At 37.8% G+C, this 27,925-nt stretch overlaps 1 long non-coding RNA gene across 3 annotated transcripts; it reads right to left on the bottom strand.

Annotated features, from left to right (window-relative positions):
- Nucleotides 1–1,506: 1,506 nt before the first annotated feature.
- On the bottom strand, nt 1,507–26,933 carry LOC131541200 (uncharacterized). Of its 3 annotated transcripts, none has more exons than XR_009271428.1 (4): nt 26,798–26,874; nt 26,614–26,693; nt 25,907–25,994; nt 1,507–1,913 (listed from the first exon to the last, which is right to left on the bottom strand). It is a non-coding gene; the product is annotated as an uncharacterized LOC131541200 (long non-coding RNA). The 3 variants fall into 3 exon arrangements; XR_009271426.1 differs by lacking the exon at nt 1,507–1,913 and adding an exon at nt 3,264–3,394; XR_009271427.1 differs by having other exon boundaries at nt 1,507–1,918; nt 26,614–26,933.
- Between the last annotated feature and the right edge of the window lie 992 nt (nt 26,934–27,925).

Here is a 27,925-nt window from a genome sequence, read left to right as displayed (position 1 = left end):
AAGATAAGATTTCTTTAATGTTTTTGAAAGTCAAAAATACAGGAAAAACAGTAATATTGTGAAATATTATTACAATTTCAAATAACTGTTTTCGGTTTTAATATATTTTGAAATATGATTTATTCCTATAGCAAAGCTGAATTTTCAACTTTAAGTCTTCGGTGTCACATGATCCTTGAGAAATTATTCTAACGTTGATTTAGTGCTTAAGAAACATTTTTTTTTTTAAATTATCATCAATGTTGAAAACAATTGTACTGCTTGGTATTTTTGTAGAAACTATGATAAATTTCCCATGGTTCTTTGATGCATAGAAAGTACAAAAGAACAGCAATTATTTGAAAAAGATTTTTTAAATTGCATCCTTGCTGAAAAATGTATTTCTTGCAAAGAAAGACACTACAAATAGAGGACTGAAGTATATGATGTCAAAAACCAAACTTCTTTTGTAGCTCAAGGGAAAACAGGGTGAAAAAGGATGTCACCATTGCCCTCTGCAACACACTATTTTCAATCTGTTGTATACAGATAATAGAGAAATTTGATTCAGCCTGTGAAGGCAATTTTTTTTTTTAGCATGCATTTAGATAGTAATGTTTAAAGCTGTTAGTTTATGCGTCTAAAGTTCTAGTTATGAATGTTATTGGGATTGTGAAATAAGTATTAGTTCATTGGATATATTTTCATTGATATTCCTTGATATAACAAAGGCAAGGAAGACGAAGCCTGGAAACAGTGTGATTCTAAATATCATCATCCATGTAACACTCCTGAGTGGATGATGTGTGGTTTTGTGATAAGAGCTTGGACTGTATTCTCTTTCCAGCCATTATCTCCAAATATTTGTGTGTTCTGAAAGATCACAAGATCTGTACACAAGAAAAAGATAAGTAAAATGTACATTTGAGATTAAATCTGAGGGTCTCCACACATATACAAGCCCCAGATATCTAATATTCTCTCAATTTACAGCACAGCATGAACCCATTTTCAAATAGCTCCCTTGGTGTACAACAGCTATCATCCGGTTCTAAGGATCAGACTTTCATATGATTATTCTAAACTATTTCAGCATTTCACCACACCTTCTCTTCTTCTAGCTAACCTCCCTGTCTACTCTCTATCTCTCCCTTTCCCCATTTCTTTCCTTCTCCCCAAAATGTGTTCTTGCTGTTATTTTATGAGTGAAAACCTGCCGGCAAAGTATCTCTGAACACCTGTGCAGTAAATCAAAAAAGAACCTGTGCTGTTACATAAGTCTGGAGCAGAGCCTGGAAGACCTCTTGGCAAAACACAGGAGGAACACAGATAAAAGACAGCAAAGGCATAAGGGAAATTAAAAAGCAGTAGTCATCAATTTTAAATAAGAAAGAGAGCTGGGAAAAGATGGGCAAATGAGGAGCAAAGACAAGTGGGCTGAAAAGAAGGGCTCTTGAGATAAACTTGAACGCCTTAAAATAGGAAAACAGAAGAATTAAATGTAAATCCAAGATGGTGAGATTTCAGATGAGTTGGCCTGTAAGACCATGAACTCACCTTAAAGTCTTAAAAGATTTCTTAAAGTACAGACACTCTGATGGATTGTGAATAAATGTGTGGTGATCAAAAGGTTTTCTGGGTGTTTTCAAAACTAAGAACTTACATTAGTCAAGATGTAACGGAGTTATTGTTACGGAAGCAGACTTAGTCAGGGAATCGGATTGACAACAGATGTTTATTTAGGATCAGCAGAGCAATGGTGATTGGAAATGGTGAGTATAATATCCAGTTGGCCAGTTGACATTCGATGAGAAGTTGATTGGAGATCTTTGTCTTGACAGGAATATTAGGAATTCAGGTCAGAGCACACACCTCACACAGGCGGAGTAGCAGACTTCGGGAACAGATCACTGGCGCAGACAGACTGGGGTACTCTACGCTGGAGGGAAGTACACAAGGAAGGAAGTAGCAGGTAAGTCACTGTGATAGCATAAGGAATCCACTTCACATAAACAAGACAATGAGGTGTTGTGAGGTGTGTGCTTTTATGTCAGAGGTGATTGGTGTCCAAATGATGTGCAGGTGTGTGTGATTAGAACTCAGGTGAGAGAGTGTGTTGTGACTGGCTGGTGACAGAGCCTGGTTGATCCGTAACAGTTATGGAGAACGAGACAATTAATATCAGTGCGTATGTATATAAGGGGGCTAGTCCTCCCAATAGTTAGAAATGGCTAACCTTTTTTACAAATATTGTCAATTCGAGAGAGAGAAATTTGCAATTTTGCAATTGAAAATCTCTCTTTACAATGAGTGAGTTTACATCAAAAACAGCAATTTTATCCTCTCAATGCTGGAAAATATAATGCAGCAATTCAGTATTTAAACTGTTAATAATACAAGTTGCAGGGGAGCGTTGACAAGTTTCTTTGCTCCTGGATGTGTGAGCTGCACGATCTCTGATATACAGTTAGGTCCCTTTTTTATTTGGGCACTGACACAATTTTCATATTTTTGGATCTGGATGCCAATAGAATTAAAATGAAACAATGAAGATTAAATTGAAGTACAGACTTTAAGCTTTAATTCAAGGGGTTGAACAAAAATATAACATAAAAAGCCCCTATTCATTATACAACTGTAACTTGAATATGTTTTGGTCAACAGTTAAAATAATAAAAAATTGTGCCAGTGTCCAAATATACTGGATATGGACCTAACTGTGTGTCAGTAAACAGTGCATTAATATAGAACGGTAAGGCTCTAATGCACACTAGTACACCAGTATAGGACGTATATACGACGTATGATGACGTTTAATGGTATACTGTAATAGCGGTTTCCCATTTCTTAGGGGAATGTTTTCACCCCTACCCCTTGACACACTGTTTCAAGGGACAAGGGGAAGGGGGATGAAATAGAATTGGGATTGGGCCTTACTTTTATTTAGTACTGCCCTTTAGAAGCTACATTAGATATTTAAATGTTTCCTATAGGACAAAATTCACCAGAATATTCAGTTATAACAAAAAAATTAAAAATAAAAAATAATAATAATTCAGATCAATAACTTAAGCTACCACAAAACTGGAATCATGGAAGAGATCCTTACAATCATAAAAGTGGATGTAAACTTTTAAACAGGATCATTTGTATAAATGCAGCTGCTATTTTGTCTTGTGAAAATATGTTATGGACAAATTTTATGTGAAATAGCTACATCAGAACAGAGCTACATTAAAAATAGAATACAATTTTTTAATACCTTTCATTTTTTAAAAATGTGTACCTTTTTAACACCTTTCATTTAAAAAAAAAAAAAAAACTGTGCACTAAACTGCAAATTGCCATTTAATCCAACAAATTCGGCATGACTTGTCTTGTGAAACTGACGTCCTTGAGGATGGTGGTTGGTTTTCTATGGGGAAAAAGCATAAATTTAGTGCAAAAATAATGACCACAATATTCACTGTGTTCAGTGTTTATCAGTTTTCTTGGCAGCCTTCAAAGGAAATGGTATGATTTGTGATTTCAAAAACCGCAGCTGTGAAACCTTCAAACAATGACTTTTTCCAAACCTCAAGGCATTAAATTAGCCTCAATTTATAGTCACAGAAAAATGTGGTTAATCCTCAAACCTAATGCTAAGCTTTTCTTGTTCATAAATGAGGAAAACTGCGCTTGTATGGTCAGGCTGAATCAGAACCTTACTGAATAAGGTAACGTTATCCAAACTTTCTTTCCCACTTTGTTCCCATTCACTGACCTTTGCTCCTTCCTGGTTTCTCACACTGCTTTAGAGTAAAACAAGCTGTGAAACCTGATGACAGGGACATAAACCAAGCAGAAAACACTAAAACATGTCTGATTACACAAAAGATAATGTTTAAGCACAAGTGGCTTGATGAAACAAATGTTGATAGGTCAAAACACAAACTGCCATGTAAAGTGTTTGGTTATAAGATATTGTTTTCAAAGTCTATTCTACTGGACCTCATTAAATGTTTCACAGTGTTAAAATGAACATGATGCCAAGTTACAACTTGAAGGCATAATATTTGTCTCTGATACACAAACTGTTTCTATCACCATTAACCATACAGCGTACCTTCTATGAAGACAGATTCAATGAAAACCATATACGTTGTATGAAATCATCTGAGCCCAAGACTGTTATGTGTTTCACCTGATCATGTAATGTTTGATAGTAATATCCTCTGACAGGCCTGGGGTAAATCTACCCACCGAGACTCACAAGTTTACAATCCTGATAGCTGGCAGGATTTGGATTAGGTATACATAATGTTCCAGAACAAGGTCTCAGTGGACCTGTTTTATCCCACCACAAACCCCTCCTCAACATGGCACACACCTGATCCTGTGTTCAATCATGCAATTGACGCAAGAAAAATGGAAATTCAGTGAGGTTAAAAAACAGGAATGATTACTGTGTTGATTCAAATCAAATCCCAAGTGAAGTTTGTGCTCAAATTGAGTGAATTTTGCATGAAATGTCTGGATTCATACTGGTCAGTTTCAAGGATACTTTAACCGGATAGTTACTGTTAGAAGCAAACAGATTTCAAAGTTTAGTCATGCATATGATAGAATTAAAGTTTGTTAGATTGCATATTTGAAATTTGTACTTTTCACAGTTATTACGGTTTTATCGCATAAAGATAAACGAAAAAATTGACAAATGTCAAAACATCTTTCATTTTTGTACAACGGAAACAAACTGCAAAAAGGTCAAGTACAATCAAATCTAACTGCTTTCGGCTTGACCTTCACATCAATCCAGTGTTCATAACATGTAAATCACAAAACACCCTGATAAGGGAAAAGTTCTAAAAACAAAAGCTGCTCTGAACTGTCCTGCATGACATAAGCAGAGAGTGCATCTGTTTCTCACTCTGCGTTCTTATCCCTCAGTCTGGAGCTCATAAAGTCATAGTGGTGATGGACAATGTGATCTTAACACCACAGAGGAGAGACAAAGCAAACCCAGGCTCATCAAAGGAGCATTTCACAGAACGAAAAAACCTGTTTCACCTGCTGTTTAAGATGCTGAGGAACATGGGAGAAATACTGAGCTCACTGGCATGCAGGCATTTTATTTCTCACCAAGGAACCATAAATGTCTCAGCTTCATATTACCAGGCGCGTGCCAGAGAGAAAGGAAACCGCTTACAATTAACCAACGCCCCTGAGGTGGAGTAAAAGCTCAGTGACACATCTTTCAAACAATCTGACAACATGGTGGAATACAGGTGGGTGCCGTTGGGAATGATGGAAGCATGCTCTCATACTTTGGTTAGTTCACAGCCCCGGTTTATAGGGTGTTTCTTTCTTGACAAACACACAGATTTGCTCTTGGATTTGTTCCACACAGAACACCACTTTGAGACACCGAGACTTTGTGTTTGCTAGGCAATTTTGCAAAGTGGTTATGGATGAACAGATGGATCAACTGATGGACTGATGAATAGATGGATTGATGCTAGCGAGTTAGATATTTAAAAAAAAGACATCTTGATTGCAGGACAAACCTAGCTATACAAAAATTATTCCAAACTGTTCCTTGCAGTTAATTGGACCTTCTCACGTTCTCTTGTGTTAAAGGGATAGTTCACCCAAAAATGAAAATTCAGTCATTAATTGCTCACCCGCATGTCGCTCTAAACCCGTAAAACCTTTGTTCGTCTTTGGAACACAAATTAAGATATTTTTGATGCATTCCGAGAGTTCTCTGACCCTCCCATAGACAGCAAGGATCCTTACACGATCAAGTCGTAGGAAGGAGATAAAATAATCCATGTGACATCAGGTTCAACCGTAATTCTCGTAGCTGCGTAAAATTACAGTTGAACCTCTGATGTCACATGGATTATTTTAACGATCTCCTTGCTACGTTTCTGAGGCTTGATCGTGTTAGGATCCTTGCTGTCTATGGGAGGGACTGAGAGCTCTCGGAATGCATCAAAAATATCTTAATTTGAGTTCCCAAGATGAACGAATGTCTTACGGGTTTGGAACGACATGAGGGTGAGTAATTATTGACAGAATTTTCATTTTTGGGTGAACTATTCCTTTAATATTAGCACAAGCAGAAATATTCATGCCTTCTCTCACACGACTTGCCATAGCAACTCTATAGATTTATGGTATGCCTGGTTAGACAAAAAAAAAACAACAGAGGATTTTCCATTTTTCGCCAATTGAAACATGTTCTGCAATACCATAAGATGTAATATGAACATGCAAGTTGCCATCTAAAACAAACTCCTGGGTGTGGAGTGATAAAAAAAGATTGAAAGAGAGAGGTTCATATACTTCTCATTTTGTGTCAGCCCCCCTTCCATCATCACTGCAGGACCCCTGTTCTGTTTCACCATCCCTGTTTGAATAAACAGTACAGGCATAGTCTTTCATTATTTATGATGGATATTGGCTTTGTATATGCCTCTGTGTGTTTATTTGGTCTGCTTTGCTGTTGTCTTGGAAGCTCTATCATGTTTTTTGGAAAGAAACGGTCAATCAGATTGACTGTGGTCAACAAGTTGATTCTTTGTTAGATTGACTGTTCGATGGTTCCAGCTCAGAAGTGTCATCTATAAATGTTTGGATGTGGCCCTTGAGTGTTTGGCATATACCATGCCAGAGTGCACATGCTCAGTAACTCACGTTGCTGTTGCACACACAAAACATAATTCAACAATGCTTGCTAGTGGTAAAAATACACACATGTACGTTACTTTCTTATCTCACACAACTCACAAACCAAATATGCAGAACAAAGTGAAGCTTGAAAAGATCACTACACAAGAAATGGCATAAAAAGCCATTTTCAATGTTTGGTTCAGGTCATTACTTTCAGTAAACAGCTGGTTCTAGCACTGGCGAATGAACAAACATGACCTCACAGAAGGCTGAGGAAGCTGTCAAAAAGTGAGGATGGTGCCAACGTTTACGCCAATGATTTTATCCAAATGGCTTATAGGTTTATAAATGGTTAGATGGTTTTTAGTCTTATTGCAAAAATATCTTATACAAAAAAAAAAAGAAAAAAAAAGTAGAGCTGTTTTCTGTATCTGCAAGTGGTTATTTAACCAAATAAATGAGCTTAAGATAGGCAAAAGAGATGCTGCTGACTCTGAAACTTTATCCACTGGTGTCATTTAGTGAAAAATTTGTGATTTACACATTGTTTTATCTCATATTGCAAGATGTTTGTTTTATTTTTGTACTCCCAATTATTTTCTCATTCAGCAATTTCAAGGAAGGTTCCTAAGAGAAAATCCCACTGGTGTATGTGTGGTTGGGGTGTGAGTGTTCATCAGTCAATCAACAAAAACCTGTATGTCTGTCAACATCCCTCTTGCCTCTGTTCAGTTTCATATTAACTACACACATTGCAAGTATGGCATGATTGAATCTTATTCTGCAAATAAAAAACAAGACAGCACAGGGCCTCAGAGAGTTCAAAAACTAAATTAAAAACACATTTATTTCTGTAATTTTACAATTAAGGATTTCTACATTTTTGTTGTCATTTTTATGAGAAGCATATTTAAAGGGATAGTTCACCCAAAACTGAAAATTCTGTCATCACCTACTCACCCTCATATCATTCCAAACCAGTATGGCTTTCTTTCCTTTGCAGAAAACAACAGAAGATTCAACATACATAGAACATTGGACACTGATGACTATTTATTTATTTATAATATGTAAGCATTATTTGTTTGTTTGAGACCAGAGGTTTGGAACATGAGTGAGTAAATAATGTTTTTTTTTGTGGTAAACTATAAGTATTCTTAAAATCGTATGAAGTACAGTTAAATACATTGTAAATATATTCTTTTGATGATCCTTTAAAATGATATTTTTTAATCAGCTGTATCAAGACAAGAACTCATTTTATACCAAAATCTAAAGTTTCTAAACAGACTGCAAATGATAATGCTAAGCAGCAGCCACCACCACCACAAACCAATGTACAAAAAGGGAAGTATTTTATACTTGCTCAGACTTTTAAACAATGAAACTTTTTTTTTTCCAAGCAGCAGCTTATCAAGTAACCTCAATATGTCAGCTTATCAGCACGCATAAAACTTTCCTAATAAAAATGTCAAAATTCCCTGCCATTTATGGCATAAGCAGCATGTCAAATGGGAAGGACATTCTAAGTATTCACCGGTACACACTCGATCAGAATGAAAACAGATGACGTCATAGAGAAGCCCCAGTTCATTTACGAAAAGTGTGTGTGTGCAGATTAATGGGACACATTAAACCCACTGAGACTCTATGTTGAATTATCCCCTTGGATTTTTTCCCCCAGCTATTACCTTCTCCCTCTGGAATGCCTGTTTCAAGTTTTAGAGTTCCTTGTTTCCTATTTCTTTAAAGCATGGAGAAAGTATTTCGGAATTGAGATGTTGTTCTCATGGGGAACACCATATATGGTAAACATGCTCTTTGAAGATTTTCTCCCACATAAAATATTATTAAACATAAAAAATGATATCATTCAAATCACAGATATTGCTACCTAGCTCTTATCTAACATTGATAAGAAAAAAAAAAAAAAAAAAAAAGCAAGGTACTTGCTGACAACTTCTCCATTTGTAATATTGCCATGTTTTGGTTTTAAAGTAATGATGAAGAATGAATGATGGGTTGTTTCCAGCAGTGACTCTGTTAAAGGCATGTTTTAACTTTGAAAGTGTTGTGCTCTAGTTCTTGCAAAAGCTCATCATTGCCTGTGGATTGTTCTTTTGTTAGTTAAAGACATTATAATTAACGATGTTGTTGTTTCCATGTGGAGAAAGTGTTTTTTTCTTCTTTTTTTTTCTTGAGTGACCTCATGTGTCTCATGCTAAGCAGGTGTCTGATTTCACCACTGGCTTGAAGTGTCTGTGATTGAGTGCATGAGTAAATATGTAATATTTGTGTGTATGTTTGTGGGATGTATTTTCTAAAAAGCTTTCAAAACATCACACAGACAGCTAGTTATGCTGGTGATGATTCACAGGATGTTTTCCTGTGGTGTTAAATGTGTGTAATCGTGCGTGAGCAGAGCGATAAATCTTAAACGCAAGTATAATGTAAACAACAGCTCCATTACATGGCAGGACAACAAACTGAGAACAAAAACAACACACTTTCAAACACCTGATGAATGAAATGAAATCTGCGCTGTGTGGGAGCCCAGCGTCTAGGCATGTGAAAATATGTTCACTTATGCATCATGTGATGAATGATTCACGTATTTAATTTTGAGTGGACTGAGGGCTGAGGGTATTTTTTAGGTCCAGCGAACATTGCAAAACAGCAGAGCTTGCTATTGAACAACAACATACGGGCCAAAAGGTCGTCATCATTAATCACGCTCAAGATAAAATTCATGTAGGGGATTTACCCTGAAGAATGCACCTGGAGACATGTTACCGTGTTTACAAGAAAATGGGTTTGTAACTTGTCATTGTAATGGATGAAGTTAATACAGCTAAGCAGTTTCCAGTATTTGATGCATGCCGTGTAGGAGAGTAACTAATAATAGTGATGCTACTAACTAGTACCACATTTTTCAATAGTTTTTCCAGTACCAAGCTACTCTTTCCATAATTTATTTGGCTGTAGCCAAGTTATCTTGGCTAATAATAATCACACATGCTCTATTGAAATGTCACTTTCTCAACTAGTAAGTGTAATTCCAATTCATTCATGTACATAATGTGAAATTATTGAACAATAATGCATTTTATATCCAAAGTGACTTGCATTTAAGGTATAGATTTTATTTTAATCATGCATTCCCTGGAAAACAAATCTATGACTTTAGTCTTGCTAGCGCCACACTCTAAAATAGTAGTGTTAATACTAATAATATAAAGATACACTATAATGGTTTGGTTCTTCTATGGCATCGCTTGAAGAACCTTTTGAAGCATCTTTATTTTTAAGAGTGTAGCTACTACTACATCAATGTAGCTATATAAAATGTACTCTAGAAAAAGGTTCATTGGGTACATAGAACCTTTCTTTTTAAGAGTGTAGCTTGACTGTAGTTTAACTTAGAATTATCAATAGCCTGTACCTTGGCAAGTTTTAAAGCATCTTTCCCAACCCTTGATACATGGAACACTTAAGCCCTCGAACCCCCAAAATACCTGCCTTGAAATAGCTGGATCATACAGAAACAGCTTTAAATCTTACAAAGAACTTGGTTTGGCACAGCTAAAGACTTAACAGGATGACCAAATATTCACTTCTGAGAAATTTTAAGAATTTATAATCAGAAAACCACATATTGATCAAATATTAATTTAAATATTGGGATTGGGGACTAAATTCTACTTTAACCATGCGTTATACCACAGTGAAACCTGAATTAATAATTTATCCTCTCCCTCTCTCTTACACACACTCCTCTTGCTTCTACTGCCAAACCGTGATGGCTTAGACATACAGCTCTCTTTGCAAAGCTTGGAAAAAATGATGAAAACTTGATTTGTTTTATTAATGGCATTAATTTGTCATTAATCTCCTTGACCAAACATACAGACAGGGGCTGCATATTATTCAGCATGGCATAACATGCTGGAATCTCGTCTTGGGCTTAAGCGTACCCACAACCAATTTATCATAATATGAAAATACTACAATGACCACAACTTTATACTATATATGAAACTTTATACTTAATGGGATAGATCACTCAAAAATTAAAATTGTGTCATCATTTACTCATCCTCATGTCGTTCCAAACTTGCATTGTACCTTCTTGCTTCTGCAGAACACAAAAGAAGATATTTTGAGAAATGTACACAAAGTCAATGAGGTCTAATGTTGATTTGGAACCTATTGACTTTCATTGTATTGACAAATCAGTTGAAGCACTCTTTAAAATGTCTTCTTTTGTTTTCCATAGAAGAAAGAAGCTCAAAGAGGTTTAGTACGACATGACCAGGAGTAAATGATGAAAAAATTTCATTTTGAATTGCTCTATGATAAGTGTGACGAGACAGTACTCAGATAGGACTTCACCATTTGATATGTGGTCCAACATAAATCTGACTATACATGGACCTAACCTTTCTTCTTTTCTTCTAGTTCTGTGCAGCAATAAATTCATATTGTCAGTCAAGGCCTAGAGTGATAGTCTCACTGAGAAACACTATCCCAGTTCAAGTGCAGACAGCATATAATTCCTCCAGTTATGAAGATGAAAGACTTTCAAAATTTGCCAAACTATGAAGCAGTATGAGAACATTTCAGTCTCCCTCTCCAAAGGTGTCTATCTCACACCTGTTTCACATTCAGAAACCCCATGGCTCCTCCTAAGAATTACATAATGCCCCCTAGTTTCTTTATATCTCCTCCTCCTCCTCTTCCCCATTGCAGTCACTTGCTCTCCTGAAACCAGACACAAGATCAGTTCATTCATTACTCTAACCCCAGGAACTCTAGAGTGGAATAATAATGATTTCATCTCTTGTCATTGCAAAGCAAAACAGAATTGTAATACATTTATTCATCCATACACCATCTGTCTCTTACCCTTCAAATGCTGATCAACTGCAAATGGCCCTACAAATTCTTGTATCATCAGATGCATCTCCATGCGAGTAAACAAATACAGTCTCTACTCTTCACTCTAAGAAGTGTCATTTTGTCCTGGCATGGAAACTGATTCCCACATGTCATGCTGGAACACCAAGTGGAACATACTTAACCTATATAGTTAATTTGGCCCAGACTTACCAACACATGCAGCTATGAAAATAAAAGGCCATTTACATAGTGAGCACACTGTGTTAATGTATGTCCCCTTTGGGAGCAACACATTGGTGGTGCAGAGTTTCTGCCAAAGAGCAAAAAAATAAATATGTTTCAAACAATAATTGCTATTCTGACTAGTTTGTGAAAATAATTATTCTACACACTACACTTAGTCAGCAAATCCATAAGGGTTTAAGCGTCCTATTGGGACAGAAAAGCTGAATCGCCGAACCATTAAAAGAGTTAGCTCCTCTGTCAACAGGTGCCACCTTCAACAACCAACTTTCCAACCAATTGCTTAACAAATAGGGCAATTAGTGCTTTGACCATTATATTTTCTGACATTTAAAATGCGGAGAGTAAAGTCAGTCATTTACAAAGTGCAATTGGATGGGATCCCTATTGGCAATGGTTTTCTCACTTAATCTCTTCTCCATTAGATGATTTCCTGCAGCGATATTGTGTTACTCCAAACTAGGCCCCATGCCATACAGTACACATACAGCTCTCTTTGCAAAGCTTGGAAAAATGATGAAAACTTGATTTGTTTTATTAATGGCATTAATTTGTCATTAATCTCCTTGACCAAACATACAGACAGGGGCTGCATATTATTCAGCATGGCATAACATGCTGGAATCTCGTCTTGGGCTTAAGCGTACCCACAACCAATTTATCATAATATGAAAATACTACAATGACCACAACTTTATACTATATATGAAACTTTATACTTAATGGGATAGATCACTCAAAAATTAAAATTGTGTCATCATTTACTCATCCTCATGTCGTTCCAAACTTGCATTGTACCTTCTTGCTTCTGCAGAACACAAAAGAAGATATTTTGAGAAATGTACACAAAGTCAATGAGGTCTAATGTTGATTTGGAACCTATTGACTTTCATTGTATTGACAAATCAGTTGAAGCACTCTTTAAAATGTCTTCTTTTGTTTTCCATAGAAGAAAGAAGCTCAAAGAGGTTTAGTACGACATGACCAGGAGTAAATGATGAAAAAATTTCATTTTGAATTGCTCTATGATAAGTGTGACGAGACAGTACTCAGATAGGACTTCACCATTTGATATGTGGTCCAACATAAATCTGACTATACATGGACCTAACCTTTCTTCTTTTCTTCTAGTTCTGTGCAGCAATAAATTCATATTGTCAGTCAAGGCCTAGAGTGATAGTCTCACTGAGAAACACTATCCCAGTTCAAGTGCAGACAGCATATAATTCCTCCAGTTATGAAGATGAAAGACTTTCAAAATTTGCCAAACTATGAAGCAGTATGAGAACATTTCAGTCTCCCTCTCCAAAGGTGTCTATCTCACACCTGTTTCACATTCAGAAACCCCATGGCTCCTCCTAAGAATTACATAATGCCCCCTAGTTTCTTTATATCTCCTCCTCCTCCTCTTCCCCATTGCAGTCACTTGCTCTCCTGAAACCAGACACAAGATCAGTTCATTCATTACTCTAACCCCAGGAACTCTAGAGTGGAATAATAATGATTTCATCTCTTGTCATTGCAAAGCAAAACAGAATTGTAATACATTTATTCATCCATACACCATCTGTCTCTTACCCTTCAAATGCTGATCAACTGCAAATGGCCCTACAAATTCTTGTATCATCAGATGCATCTCCATGCGAGTAAACAAATACAGTCTCTACTCTTCACTCTAAGAAGTGTCATTTTGTCCTGGCATGGAAACTGATTCCCACATGTCATGCTGGAACACCAAGTGGAACATACTTAACCTATATAGTTAATTTGGCCCAGACTTACCAACACATGCAGCTATGAAAATAAAAGGCCATTTACATAGTGAGCACACTGTGTTAATGTATGTCCCCTTTGGGAGCAACACATTGGTGGTGCAGAGTTTCTGCCAAAGAGCAAAAAAATAAATATGTTTCAAACAATAATTGCTATTCTGACTAGTTTGTGAAAATAATTATTCTACACACTACACTTAGTCAGCAAATCCATAAGGGTTTAAGCGTCCTATTGGGACAGAAAAGCTGAATCGCCGAACCATTAAAAGAGTTAGCTCCTCTGTCAACAGGTGCCACCTTCAACAACCAACTTTCCAACCAATTGCTTAACAAATAGGGCAATTAGTGCTTTGACCATTATATTTTCTGACATTTAAAATGCGGAGAGTAAAGTCAGTCATTTACAAAGTGCAATTGGATGGGATCCCTATTGGCAATGGTTTTCTCACTTAATCTCTTCTCCATTAGATGATTTCCTGCAGCGATATTGTGTTACTCCAAACTAGGCCCCATGCCATACAGTACACAAACAGCTCTGCTCATTGGAGATCTACATTACTATTATTACTGTTTTAAATAGTGTACTGATTGTTCATTAAGGATGTACTGATAGTAAAATTCTGTCCAACACTGATAAGCTGATTATTACTTTCATAACTGATAAATGGCTGATACTAAAGTTCTATACTATTTCAGCAGAAATAAATAAAAGATAAAACATAAAAAATTAAAACCAATCATTTTAAATGTTATAAAGCGAATTTAGGCATCACATTATAATGTGCAGAATGAAAAATGGATATTGATTTATTATTTACATTAATAGTGTTTTTAAAGATTACCTTTAAGTGAGTGTTATTTGATGTCAACTTAATCTAAATGTAAAAAAGAAATACAAACACGCATTTCAGAATGAGCAAGCACAATTATTGGAAAACAGCCTATTCATTTACAGTGAGCACCTACAGGCAGGTGCAGTTCATTAGACTGTCTCTCTCTTCTGGAATCTTCCCATAGACCTTGATCCTTTCCAGACTCATTAACTCTTCCGTCCCCACCAGCTTTCTTCTAATAGTCTTTCTGAAGCTTATTTTATTTTACTTGACATCTTGACGGAATGAGGTGTGGAGTGCTCAGCTGTTCTGAGTGTTAAAGACCGTCATTCCTCTCTTCCTCTCCAAAGGTATTTTGCTGAACAGTAAATGGCCTACTTTTCTTCTTTCTCCCTCGTTCTCTCATGCACCCTCCCTTCTCTGTCAACTGTAAGGGATAGATGATCGTGATTCTTCTCTTTCCATCCCTCTTCTCCAGATGATTTGAGAAATTTCAGCTGGAACACGTTTTACAGCAACAATCAATCACATACTATGACATGTCCGACTTTCACCTGGAAAACATTCAAACTGGGCACACAGACAAAAACATATATGACATCATTCATTCATATCTCATATCAGACTGAATATTAATATCAGTTCATTTTTACACTAGTAGATATTATTAAAATGCCAAAGCTTCTCTTTTCCACACAACAAACATTCATTATGATCAGTGGCTGCCATGACTCGCTGCTGTTTATTTGGTTGGATTTGACCATGGGTTTTGCTTTAAACAAAACACTAAACACTCATTTATTTGAAGAACTACTAAGTTTCTAAAAAGTTCTCTCTCTCTCTCGCTCTCTTTTTTACACTTTACTGATGTTTTACCGCACTTTATACACCTTTATTTAATAAGCAGTTAATTTGTTACTCTAGATAAGGTCTAAGTTGCCTTACATTACCCTAAACTGCATTACTACATGTCTCTGGAAATAGACAAGTAAGTGTTGCCTTTTTCCACCCTGAGTGACCTCATTTGAACAGAGGTTTTACTGAGCTAGGCTGATGCCATCAGCTACTCAGTCTCTGCCAAAACAAACGCCCTTTCTCACTAACGTAACTCAGAAACTTTTTGGTCAAGAGCAGAGTGAAGGGTAAGGCTCACCAAACTCTGCACTACAGTTACACCTGAACCGCAAAACAATCCCACATCAATTAATCCCCAGGGGTTTTCATTTGCCACTAAAACTTTTCTTTTTACTTTTGATTTGCGCTGTAATTAGTCAGACCTTCAATCTCAAAGCCAAAGTAAACTTTCTTGTAGAGCACCTGCTATTAAAGTAAAGCTTGTTTTTTGTTTGCTGGCACAGATCAGCATTCCCTAATCAAAATGAAATCTTGATTTGATTAAGAAATAAAACAAATATCATAAATCTGCACAAAGATTTGATGCTGAACACCTTGGTTCCTGTTTAGTTGCTGCAAACAATGGACGATAAAACATTTGGGAATAAACCCACAAGCGGACAGTTTGATTGTTGTCATTGAGCCAGTGATATCATTGAGCTGGCAGTTGCTAAAAGGGGCACAAACTGTACTTGTGAAGCTTGTGCCAGTACAAAAAGCATATTATAATCAAACACACACCTGTTTAAACCATGTCATTTTTTCCCCTGGTTGTGTAGTTGATGGATACACCAAATCTAATCATAATGCTTTGCACAAGTTTGACACACTTCCAAGCTTGTTAGGATCTTCTGACAGCCAGCATGCAAAAGTGCCGCAAGGCTAGTAACATAATCTAAACAATTTCCGCTACACCTGAGCGCTTATTCATCAGTCAAGACGGAGCGCTGCATCAGCAACTTTTCCTGTGGAACTCTCCAAACTTTGATCCATCCATGGCAGGATGAGAATATGATAAATGGAGAACGCCCCATTGCTTTTGTGTTTAAACTTATGCCGTGATCCCTTCTAAGACAGCACGCATGCGCATGTTTCCACACTGGCCCACACACGCACGTGAAGGCATTCGCACACTTACAAACACTTTAACGTTGGTCTAAAGGCATACATCACAAGTGCCACATGTTCATGCACAGACATTTGCACACACGCATTCATAGTTCACGCTGGGCCACTGTAGCATTTGCTAGAGGCAACAACATTACATAAACAAGATGTGCAGCGGAACAAGAGAATAAGCTTCATTGATAGTCCTATAAACAACTAAAACATTTCCCTGAAATGCAGATCACCAAGAAGCAAGATGCCGCCTCCTCATAACTGTTATTTTAGGGTGTATGGCTGTGTCCAGAATGAAATACTATCATACTGCACCGTAGGCCATATACTGTTTTAATAGAGCATGCACTCCAGTTATTAATAAACACATTTAAGATCAGTATGAACCTGCACACTGTCGGAGGTACTACATTTGACGAGGTATGAACTTCAAATCCATTATTAAAAAGGAAAAAGAAAGTTGTGATACTGGAGATCTACTCGAGTGTTGTGTCTAACTGTGTGAGTGAATACAAAAACTAATATTAAAGATACAAACTGGCCCTCTGCTCTCAGACATATCGCCTCTTTGTTTCCTGACGTGACTTGCATAAATGTTTCATCAACTGTCTCTTGTTACGGTTTGTCCTTTCACCGTCTCATTACTCCATCCCTGCCGCACTTAGCAGTGAAAATCCAATCTAAACACTCCATTAAGTAGATGGCTGCATTGTTGTGGCCTTTTTCCTTTCCCATGATATCATGGGCTGTTCTAGGCTGGCTCTCCTCCTCTTTCACCCATATCCCTCCAACATGGGTAGGTTATGCTATGAGATACACTGGAGAAAGAGAGGTCACGAGAAACAAAGGTTGTGCTTGCTGGAAGCAAACACTTCTCAGACTTAAAACTGCAGAACACAAGTGTTTTGCATTTCTTCTTATTAAAAACGAGTGAATATAACAATGTTGAATATAAATGGTTTTCTTCAGGACTAATAAAGTACATTAAAATCTACTATTACGCTTTGTAAAAAGGAAAGCAGCATTTTTAGACTGGTAACTGGTAATTGTCTTAGAGACCACATCAGAGAACAGAAACCAAAGACTTGACCAAAAAAAAAAACAATGTTATGTCTCTGGATCAATCCAAAAACGGCACATTCTACAAATATTTTCAAAGTGAATTCCTCTGTCTGAAATGCTTTTCATACTTTCTTTCTTTTACAAGCTGCTGTGTTTTCCTTCACTTATTGTTCACTTTTGTTGCCATTTCAACAAAAGTGTGAAAGTACACTACTGTTAAGCATGTCCATCCTGTGCCCTTATAGTGAAACACACATACGTTGTTGTTGATGATCGATGTGTTACAATCGCCTATATAAGAATATAGTGCAGCTGCATCCTGTAAACCAAGCCAAGTCAACACAACCTGGACATAGCTATAAATACAAGCCATCTGGGCCAGCAAAATGAAATTCACATCCGGGCTTTACCATTCAGCCAAACTGAATACTATGACCCAAAGTGCATGCACTTTATGTAAATACATATCCTAATAGGAATTTCCATTACTTGGAAAAATGCTAATGCTAGTTGAGAGCGCTCAAGAGCAAAGCACCACCCAAAGAATGAGAAAGCATAAATACACTTGCAGAAACAAACACACGCAGATGCACATTGACCTAATACTCACTAAGGTGCATTAAGGTCCACAAATTGAAAAGTAAGCCCACACAAACTCAGTGATGCTTAGCTGACAAGTATTGTGGTGGGTCGGTCTGACCCAAGGGTGCTGGAGGCATGTAGTCAGGTCACAGCTGTGAGAGTTACACATGTGTGTGTACATACCCACATATACAATGAAACAATGAATGGTAAGTGCACAGCTGCATATACACACAAACACAAACTCTTAAAACAAAATGTCCTTCACTGCTTCAATGCATATTTTGGCTGCCCGTTACATCCCAAGAGAAAGCACAACTTGCAGATGTTTTATGCACACACACAGAGAGAGAGGGAGTTTGGCGTTGCAGCTGGGCAGCAAAGAGACTGATGATCTAACAGTGAAGTGAAGGGGATTTCCATAAACACACTGGATGTACAGGACTCAATGTCTTAGCCTATACACTCCACACAAACAGCCTGCCAACATCAAACGGCTTCAATTTATGACTAACTAGCACACAGCACAGCTGTACTTATTAGACACAGCAATGTTACTAATACCCCAGAACAGAGATATTCTTTGACAACGTGAAAACTGTTAAATGATAAACTCTGGCTTGGTCGCACAAGCCACAAATGACCTTATTTCCACATATTGCACCAGCACCGCCACCCAAAATCAGCAAATTTTTAAAATGTATGTACTGTAACATTACTGTACTATTAGACTCACTAAAATGGGCCCCATTAGAATCAGCATTCACATGCAGTTGGTTCGTGTGTGTGTGTGTGTGTGTGGCTCTAATTCTGAATGCTTATGTATTGAGTAAAGCATGTTTTTCTTTGAATATCTAGACTAGCTGAGCACTCGTTCTCCCTTTTCTTCCATAATCAGTGATTTGGACTCAAAGAAGTTTTGATGGATGTGTTCATAATCTCATAGACTGGCTATTTGAGCTGATATGTAATATATCTGGATAGGCTCCAGATTAACGGTGTGATTAGGAGCCACAGAGGAGGCAATGGAGACCAGACCGTGTCCATATACTCGGCCTCTCTAGACACTTGGCAAACTGAGCCATTTTATCCAACACTGCTATATTCATGTCCAGACATTACCCAAATAAGGAGGGAATGTGGAAGGCCATGATGCCTGTATCGTTCTATTGTAAATTTTGTCTAATCACAGTGATATGTAGAAAATGAAATTTGTTATACACTACTATTTAAAAACATAATGTATTTCTGTGATAGCAAGTCTGAATTCTCAGCAGCCACTCTTCCTGCAGAAATCAACAGAAATGTGCTGATTTGAAGTAACATTTCATATCATTATCAATGTTAAACACAGTTGTGCCACTAAATTTGAGTTGAAACCATGATACTTTTTTTTCAAGATTTTTTGACGAATAAAAAGTTTGAAATAGAAATATTTTATAACACTATACTGTAAATGACTTAGGACTTGTTTTTGGATCTCAATGGCTTTCAAACTATTGCTTTCTACAGAAGAAAGTTACACAGGTTTGGAACGAATTGAGGATGCATGATGTATGAACATATACAGGTATTTGCTAAAACATCTGGTCAGTAAATGCATTTTTATTGACCACCTCCACCTGTGTCTTGTAAGGGTCACGATTTACAAGGTTAAGGCAGAAGCCCTCAGCCCTCACACTAAAGCTGAGTTCACACTGCACGAGTTTAGCCCCGATTTTCTACTCGCCGACAGGTTTTGTTAAATCGCAGACAAATGCCCAAAATCAACGGCAATCACGCAGTGTGAATTATCAAAGACGCGATCATAGAGAATCGCCAACGTGTCGCCGACGCCCGCAAAATATTTGGCATGCTAAATATCTGGACCTGCAGCCAATGAGAGAGCAAGATATAGGGCAGCGGGAAGTTCGGGGAGGAGTTATATGCAACTTAGTTTGCAGACCAGACCGAGCTGTCTGCGATTCTTCCTATTGTAAAATCGTGCAGTGTGAAACCTCCTGTTGCCGATCCATCGTGCAATGTGAACACAGCAGCAACTGAATGCTACCCCAGATAGTCATGCAGTGTGAAAACAACTGTGATCCAATAATGACTTTGAAAATCGGGCAGTATGAACTCTGCATAAACTGATCCGTCTCAAAGAATATCCTCTCTGGATGGAAACAAAAGAGACATAACCTCCACATTGCCTTCACCCATGCTGGCCTTCTTACAGTGACTTGGCAGCCAAAACAAGACAGGGATGAAACAGATAAATTTGATCTAAGATAAGTTGAAAGAGAAAAAAAGAGCTGAAAGCAGCAAGAATCAGCTGCCCTGGGAGAAACGTGGGGGTGATATTACATACAAAACTGCTTAAACATGCAGTTCTGAGATATAGAATGCTTCATTCAGTCTGTATCCCTCTGTGCTTTTTCCCTAATGGTGACTCTTTGCGATTACAGCCAGTGACGGGTCTCACCACATCCTCAGCTGTGATGGGAATGTGTTTGATCTGTCAGCTGTGACACTTCCAAATGGGTATGATGACACCTGCATCTCTTCCCACATTTCACACTACATCCAAATCATTCCCACTTCAGTGAGTGTGTTGCCTGGAAAAGACAGAGAACTTGTTAAAAACACAAAGAGGAGAGAAGCATAAAGTAAAAAGAAGAATAAAGAGGAAAAACATTTGTGAGAGTTTAAAGCGCAGCGAGGACACTCTCACTTGTCAAGAATTTACACTGCAGTTCCATTTGTAGAGGTCCAACATAGTCCTCTCTTATCCAATGTCCAAGCACAGGCCTTTTTTTTGGAAGGAGAATGTCCTTTTGATGGAAGGCCAAGATGAGGAACATTTTTAATCATCAAAACTCAAATTAAAAATCAGGCGAGTTTGCATGCTCAGCATCATGTGGCATTGGTTTAAAGCATATGTAGAGAAAGGGAGTGAGAAAGTGCAAGAGGGACAGAGGGAGAAAAAGCAGAGCCATTAAAATAGAAACCTGAAACTTGGCAGTGACATTAAAACAAAGAAAAACAGATTCGGCTAATGACAATAGAAAAAGAAAGTTCCACCATACTCACGACAGATAGACAACTATTGCATGAGAAAAAACAGACTCAAATGGAAAAGCAGTACAATGCCAGGTAATGAACATGGGGATTTAAAGTTTATAAAATCAAATACAAGTTGATTTTCTAACAAATGTCATAATAATAACAACATTTCTGAGCATGGAGGGACATGAGCTTTTTTCACAAGAAGAGAACACACATAAACAGACGCCACTCAGATAAGCAGCATGAAGTGTGATTTTAAACATCATTATGTTATGTTCTTGACTTACTGGAACCGACTCAACATTAGTCACAATGCGAATTTTATTTCAATGCTAGCATGTAAATGATATCACACTCACTCCCCAGCTGTTCCCCACATTGTATGCCGGAATTTTGCATATCAATCAGCCATAGATGCCACAATATCTAATAACATCCATTTGATCAAGGAAATAAGTGTCTGGAATTAGATCATCTCCGAGATCAAGCTGTGAGGGCTGTTTAAGTTATGTTTGCCGTAACTGACAGGGATCACAAAACATTACATTCTCACTTGTCTCCCAGACTCTTTGTTAAAACCGTCCGTTACTAATCAGGCTTGTCTGATGTTGGACTATACTCTTGGCAATAGCTGTGAGAGAAACATTTTTATCTGAGCTGAGGGAGTGGGAGCCAGATCAGTCTGTGTAAAGATCCAGAGCCAGAAAAAGTGAGGACACTGGTCACATTCTTATTTACTGTGTTTTGCAAGATCTGGAGTTACAAATACAACGCAACAAGTGATCAGAACAGAATTTAAAGAAATAACAAAGTTATTCCTTTAAGAAAAAACAATTGAATGGAATGCAAGATAATATACAACAGTGAGTTCTGGTTCCATAATCTGATTGGACAAGCAGCATTCAATTGTGCTGATATACAGCTGATGCTGCAGACAAAGAAAAACTGACCATATTGCTTCTGAAATGTAAGTTACTCGTTGTGAGCTAATATATAATAATCACTCACAAAATACTGCAGCCCTGAATATCAACATGTCTGTGATTCCAGCACTCAGCCAGCCGAATCGCAGCCACGCTGATACTATAGGGTACAACTTGGTGTGGTATTGCTTAATCACTAGACTAACTTCATCTATTTATAACCCAAAACCTAAAGGTCAACATAAAATAATGCCCTGTCAGAGGAAATTAAGCCACTTCTCTTACTTATTTTCATGCTAACACATTAGACACATCCTTATGCATTAAAATTTGTCAGGGGGTAAAACGTTCATTAAAATAAATAAATAAATAAACATAATAAATATCAGTACCACTTATTTTCAACATAAGTATTTTATCATAGTATCTTCATTGCTGAAACGTGTAGCTGTAGCTAAGGTTTATTAAAACATGCTGGAATGAAAACATACACCATATGGAGATTATTTTGGTAGACTAACAAAATTGTTCTGAAAAGGCACTTAAACTTTATTGTAGAAAATGGGTCAAATTTTCTTAAAAGCTTGTTTGAAGTGACTGCAGGGTGTTCTGAAGTCCAGTGCAGCCGGAAGTAATTTAAAAAAACTATTACAAGCATCTAATATGTCATAGCATTCTTGTAACATATTCTAATCTAAACTGGCTTTTCACTTCTAGTCTCATACTGCCATCATCCTTACAAACCAGAGCCCAGCAAACTCACCCATCACTGGTGAAAAATAACACAGTAGCGCCATCTGTCGCATGAAAACCAATATTGCAGGGGTTTTATGTCTGTTGCTTATACTAAAGCGACTGCTTGTTTTGGTTGCATTTTCTGCTGCATATTAAATGCGTTAATGTGCAAAACCTGTATATTGGCGTAATGGTGTGTTTTATAAGCAACTGTGATGCAAATCAGAAAGATAATGACATTATCATCACTATTTTATCAGTCATTAATTCTGAAATGAACTGGTATGTGCTCAGTAAACTGCAATCATTCTCGAACAGGATTCAAGTTATGAAACACCAAAGTTCATCTGAACCAGCAAGCCCTAAATCAGTTTCATTCTTCATTTGTTTATTCATCTGAGGAAAACTCTCCCAGACCATTCTAGGCTCGTTTAGTGAAAATACATTCTCAGCTGTACTAAACTGGTCTGAATCTGAGACCAAGCAAGAGCATCAGTCTATGTGGAGCATTCCCATGACTCTCTCTCTCTCCGTGATGTTTTGGAGTCTGGGTCATAGAAAGGCACTAAGCATCAGCTCATAAATCCAGCCCGACCTATTCCTGACCCACCGCTTCCCTTCCTCAAACCACCACTAACTCTCCACAGCCTCAGAACGATGCCATGAGAACACAGCTCAATGGAACAAATACAAAAGCAATTGTTTTTTAATGGAGAAGAAGCCTGTGTTTATTGGCAGGTCAGAGTTATTGATGTGTGTGGGATCAATGGTGCGACTGATGCTGGATGTGAGACTGGAGGAATTGAATCATAACATCAGCCTCGAGTCCCTCAGTCACTCTTGCTCTTTTTTTTCTATTCTTCTATTTATCTTTACAACACACCAGTCACACAGAAATCAGTGTGGAGGTTTCAGACTATAAATTAGAATTCACTTTGGGATCTATATTACAATACATATGATAGCTCCAGTGTTGAAGGGTGTTTCCCTTATGTTTCCCCTTAGCTTCGTGTTAGGGTTAGAAAATGACATACAGGGAAACATTCAAGGAAAAGACTTCCATGGAGTTATGAAATCTGGAAGAAAATGTAGATATCTTGGCCACAAATTAAACAAACATGCTAATATTTTTAAATGTTTTAGTGAAATCAGAGCCACATTGTACTATCAGTTTTCTCATATTTACTTAGTTATACTGTGGCGATGATCTAACTAAAATGAGGGAACAAGTTAATAAATCATGAAATAAAAATTCATACATATCTTACTTTTTTAGACTCTGAAAGAACATCAGTCCCCTGAGATTTTTAAGCAAATCTTTCTGCAAGAGTCATTAAATCATTTACTGAACAAATTTGTTCATAAAATATGATTCATTCTGGGGCAAAACAATTGCCTTTTTAAATGAGACTGAATCATTTAATCAACCAATTTGTTCAAAACCACACATTTAGGAATAGTGTTACTTGGAGATGTGGAAAAGTTTATTTGTCAAAATTGTATGTAAAATGTAAGTGACTCAATCTTAACTTGTTTATTTGACTGTTGCATTAAATCATGCTGTTGGCCCAAAAATCACAACAGTTTTGTTTTTGTGATTTTGCAAGGAGCAACAGTAAGATAAGCAACACAAGAACGATAAATTGCAACATTCTAATTTACTACTGCTATAGGGACCAATAATATATGAAAATGGCAACTGAGGTAAAGTCCTTTGTTTACATGAACGAAAAAGAGACACAAATTTTCCATCAACTGGAAAACCTGCCGGTGAGGGACTACAAAGTTCTAGAAGGCTAGAAGATATTTCCTCTCACCAATAAGTCTATCCTGGGTGGCCTCTTATGAAATTACAGTCACAACTTGTCATCCAAATGTCTCAATTCGGGAAGTGCTGCCAAAGCCACTGTAGCCAACTGTGACTCCAACAGCCAAGCATCAGGGATCTGTTTAGACAGCAAGAATAGACAGCTAAGCCAAACCAAAATGTCCATCTACACAAACTAATAGGCCTATCAGTTATTATTATATTCTGATGAAAATATTAAACTGCAACTCTTTTCGTAGTTTGCGAGGTACCAACATCTGCGTTGCCTTTCATAATACACTGGGAGCCTGCTTTCTCTTGGCTTCTGGTGGTACATGGTTTTTGGAACGGGTTGCTAGCCTTTCATTTCCCTCAAAGCCTCACAAGTGTGCAACAGAAACAAGTGCGTAAGCACTACCCAACATTTCACACCAATCCGGTCAATCCTTTTAATCTCTGCATTGTTTAATGTCAAGCTTCTCTCTAAAGACCTTTACAGACGAAAGCTCTCAGTGAGCATTTCATTGTCATTATGCAAATAAGCAATGCCATGTTACTGGAAATGATCAGTATAGCTTGCTTTGACATCCCATGACATCACAGCCACTTGCAAGGCTGTCAGGCCCACAGAAAAGAGCCTGTGTGGTCACCCTTTATGAGGTTATTTCCTCATACTTTACGGTCATTATGGCCTGCTGGGCCAAACACAAACAGTTCTCAGTTTTAGTCTGATAAGACAAGTGTCCATGACAACACAAGTGCAAAGCTCTTTTCTCACACACCAGTCCTCACTTGTTAGACTGGCATGCGAGTTCATTTCTGATGGCCGGTTCTGAAGGGTAGCTGTGGGTGGTTGTCTGCTCTGACTGAAACTGAAAATTAGGGTAAGCTCACTCATCTTTAATGAAAAGACCTCATTTATTTGATTGAATAGACTGTTCTGAAGACAAAAGAAGAAAACGAGAATGGCATACTAAAGAAAATGCCATTGGCATACAACAAGGCACTGAAACACTTCTCTCTCCCCGTCATTTACTGGCTTCTCCAAACTTTCCTGTATAATATAAAGTGGCAAAAGGCCAAGGGGCGGCCAAGGGGCAGCCAAGGGGCAGTCAAAGGGCCAATGGTTAGAGAGTTGGACTTGTAAACTGAAGGTTGCCGGTTTGAGTTTCAGATCCGGCAGGAATTGTTGGTGGGGGAATAACCAGCACTCTCTTCCACCCTCAATACCACAACTGATGTGAGACCCTTAAGCAAGGTACCAAACCCCCAACTGCTCCCCGGGCACCGCAGCAAAAATGGTTGCCCACTGCTCCAGGTGTGTGTGTGTGTGTGTGTGTGTTCACTACTCACTGCTGTGTGTGTGCACTTGGATGGGTTAAATTCAGAGCACAAATTCCACGTATGGGACACCATGATTGGCCACACGACACGTCCTTTCCTTTAGAAAATAAAATTGAAATAAAATCAATGTCTAATGCATGCTCTAACTTAACAGTGCATAATATGTACAATCTAAATGAAAATATTGTGTAAAGCAACATTTCAGGATACCTATAGTAGTTGTAAACGATCATATGGTTAATTATTTGCATTAGTCATAAAGGGTATTGATGGTACAGCCCCAAGTATAGGCTAGCTGACTGTAGGGAATGGTTAAAGACAGGCATAACATCTCAGTGTCTTTGTTTGTACCGCTGCTATATAGATAGAGCCAATGAAAATTACAGAACTGATACTAAACAAGTTTAAAGGGGTCTTCGGATGCCCATTTTCCACAAGTTGATATGATTCTTTAGGGTCTTAATGAAAAGTCTATAACATACTTTGGTTCAAATTTATCAATGATAGTGTAAAAAACACCCTTTTTACCCTGTCAAAATCAGCTCTGTTTTCAGCAAGCTGTTTTTTTACTCCATGCCCCTTTAAATGCTAATGAGCTCTGCTGACCCCGCCCCTCTCTTCCGTGGCATGACCAGCAGACTGTAAACTTAAGCCAGGAAACTGGCTAACTAACACATTATTAGGAAAGCCGATTTGAAAAAAAACCTTATACTCACTTCTTCTGTAGATGAAGCTGGATCACAAATGATTCACTCGAACATAGACACATTTAGGCAGATTGGGATCGACACATTCCCTTCAAAAATGAAAGTAAAGTTAATCCTCTGCGTCTTCAGCGGCTCAGATGTCGGGAGTAAATGATTACTGCTATATTCATTATTACATCCAACAACAAAACACCTCAATCTCTTAATCGGAGACATTCTTGTCTTCCCCTGCACTAGAGTCAACACAATGGCGGACTGATGACAGCTTTCTCAGGGCGGGTCTAAGGTAAAACTGCCTTGTCAATCAACTCTTGTGGGAGCGGCCTGTGCAGAACTAGTCGTTCTGACAGGAATCTCAGAACAGCCTGATTTGAGATTTTAAAATAGGGATTTAAAAAAAAAAAACACTGGGTTGACATTTTTGGTCTCTCTATTTTCCTCTGTCTTATTGTCCCTTTTAAGACGTTTACCCAGTGTTGGGGAAAGTTACTTTTAAAAGTAATGCATTACAATATTGTGTTACTCCCTACAGGATTTTTTGCCCGATTTAGCCCCGATTTCCCCCTCCCGAGAATCGGAGGGAAAATCTTGTTGAGCACCTCGATCGGTCCCGATGTTCGGCGCGGATTATCTGGTAATGTGAGGCATTCGCCGATAGAACTTTGCACCTCCCGATCTTCTAGCACACAAATTGGGGTCGCCCCGATCATATCAAACATGTTTGATATTTAGGATTTAAATCAGGGTGATGACGGCTATATGATTACGTCAGCACTTACAACAGCCGATGCGAGACCACAAAACAGCTGCTGTACGGCTCCGTTGAATAGTGGAGACGGAGGAAACTGCTTCTTGAAGTTTTGTAGAAACACGATTGTCTGTATAATATGTCAAATACGTATCACAACCGATAAGGAGAAAGAGAAGCGCTGGGGTGAAATCGCCTCAGTTTTGAACATACCGGGTGAGTGAAAGCTGCTAGTATGCTAGCTATTATGTAAACATTGCTGACGAGCTGCTGCGTGAAATCACTTAAGGCGCTCCCTCTGGCATGATAACCTTAATAATATCTTGTAGTGTGATGCGCCACGAATTTCAAATTTTGTAGTGTGTTCATGTTTAAGATTTGAGGGAAGATAATCTGCAAAGATTCTCCTTATGTGTGTGCTGCAACCAGATTTCATAATCGGTTAGGATTTTAAAAATCCTGTAGTGTGAGCCAGGCATTAGTTACTTTTTATGGAAAGCAATGCGTTACGTTACTTTTGCGTTACTTTCACGTTACTTTTAAATATGAGCAGGGCTTGATTGTTTTTAATAC

The sequence above is a fragment of the Onychostoma macrolepis genome, chromosome 05 (assembly GCF_012432095.1).
Source record: "Onychostoma macrolepis isolate SWU-2019 chromosome 05, ASM1243209v1, whole genome shotgun sequence".
NCBI lineage: Eukaryota > Metazoa > Chordata > Actinopteri > Cypriniformes > Cyprinidae > Onychostoma > Onychostoma macrolepis.
This window is presented reverse-complemented; position numbering and strand designations above follow the sequence as displayed.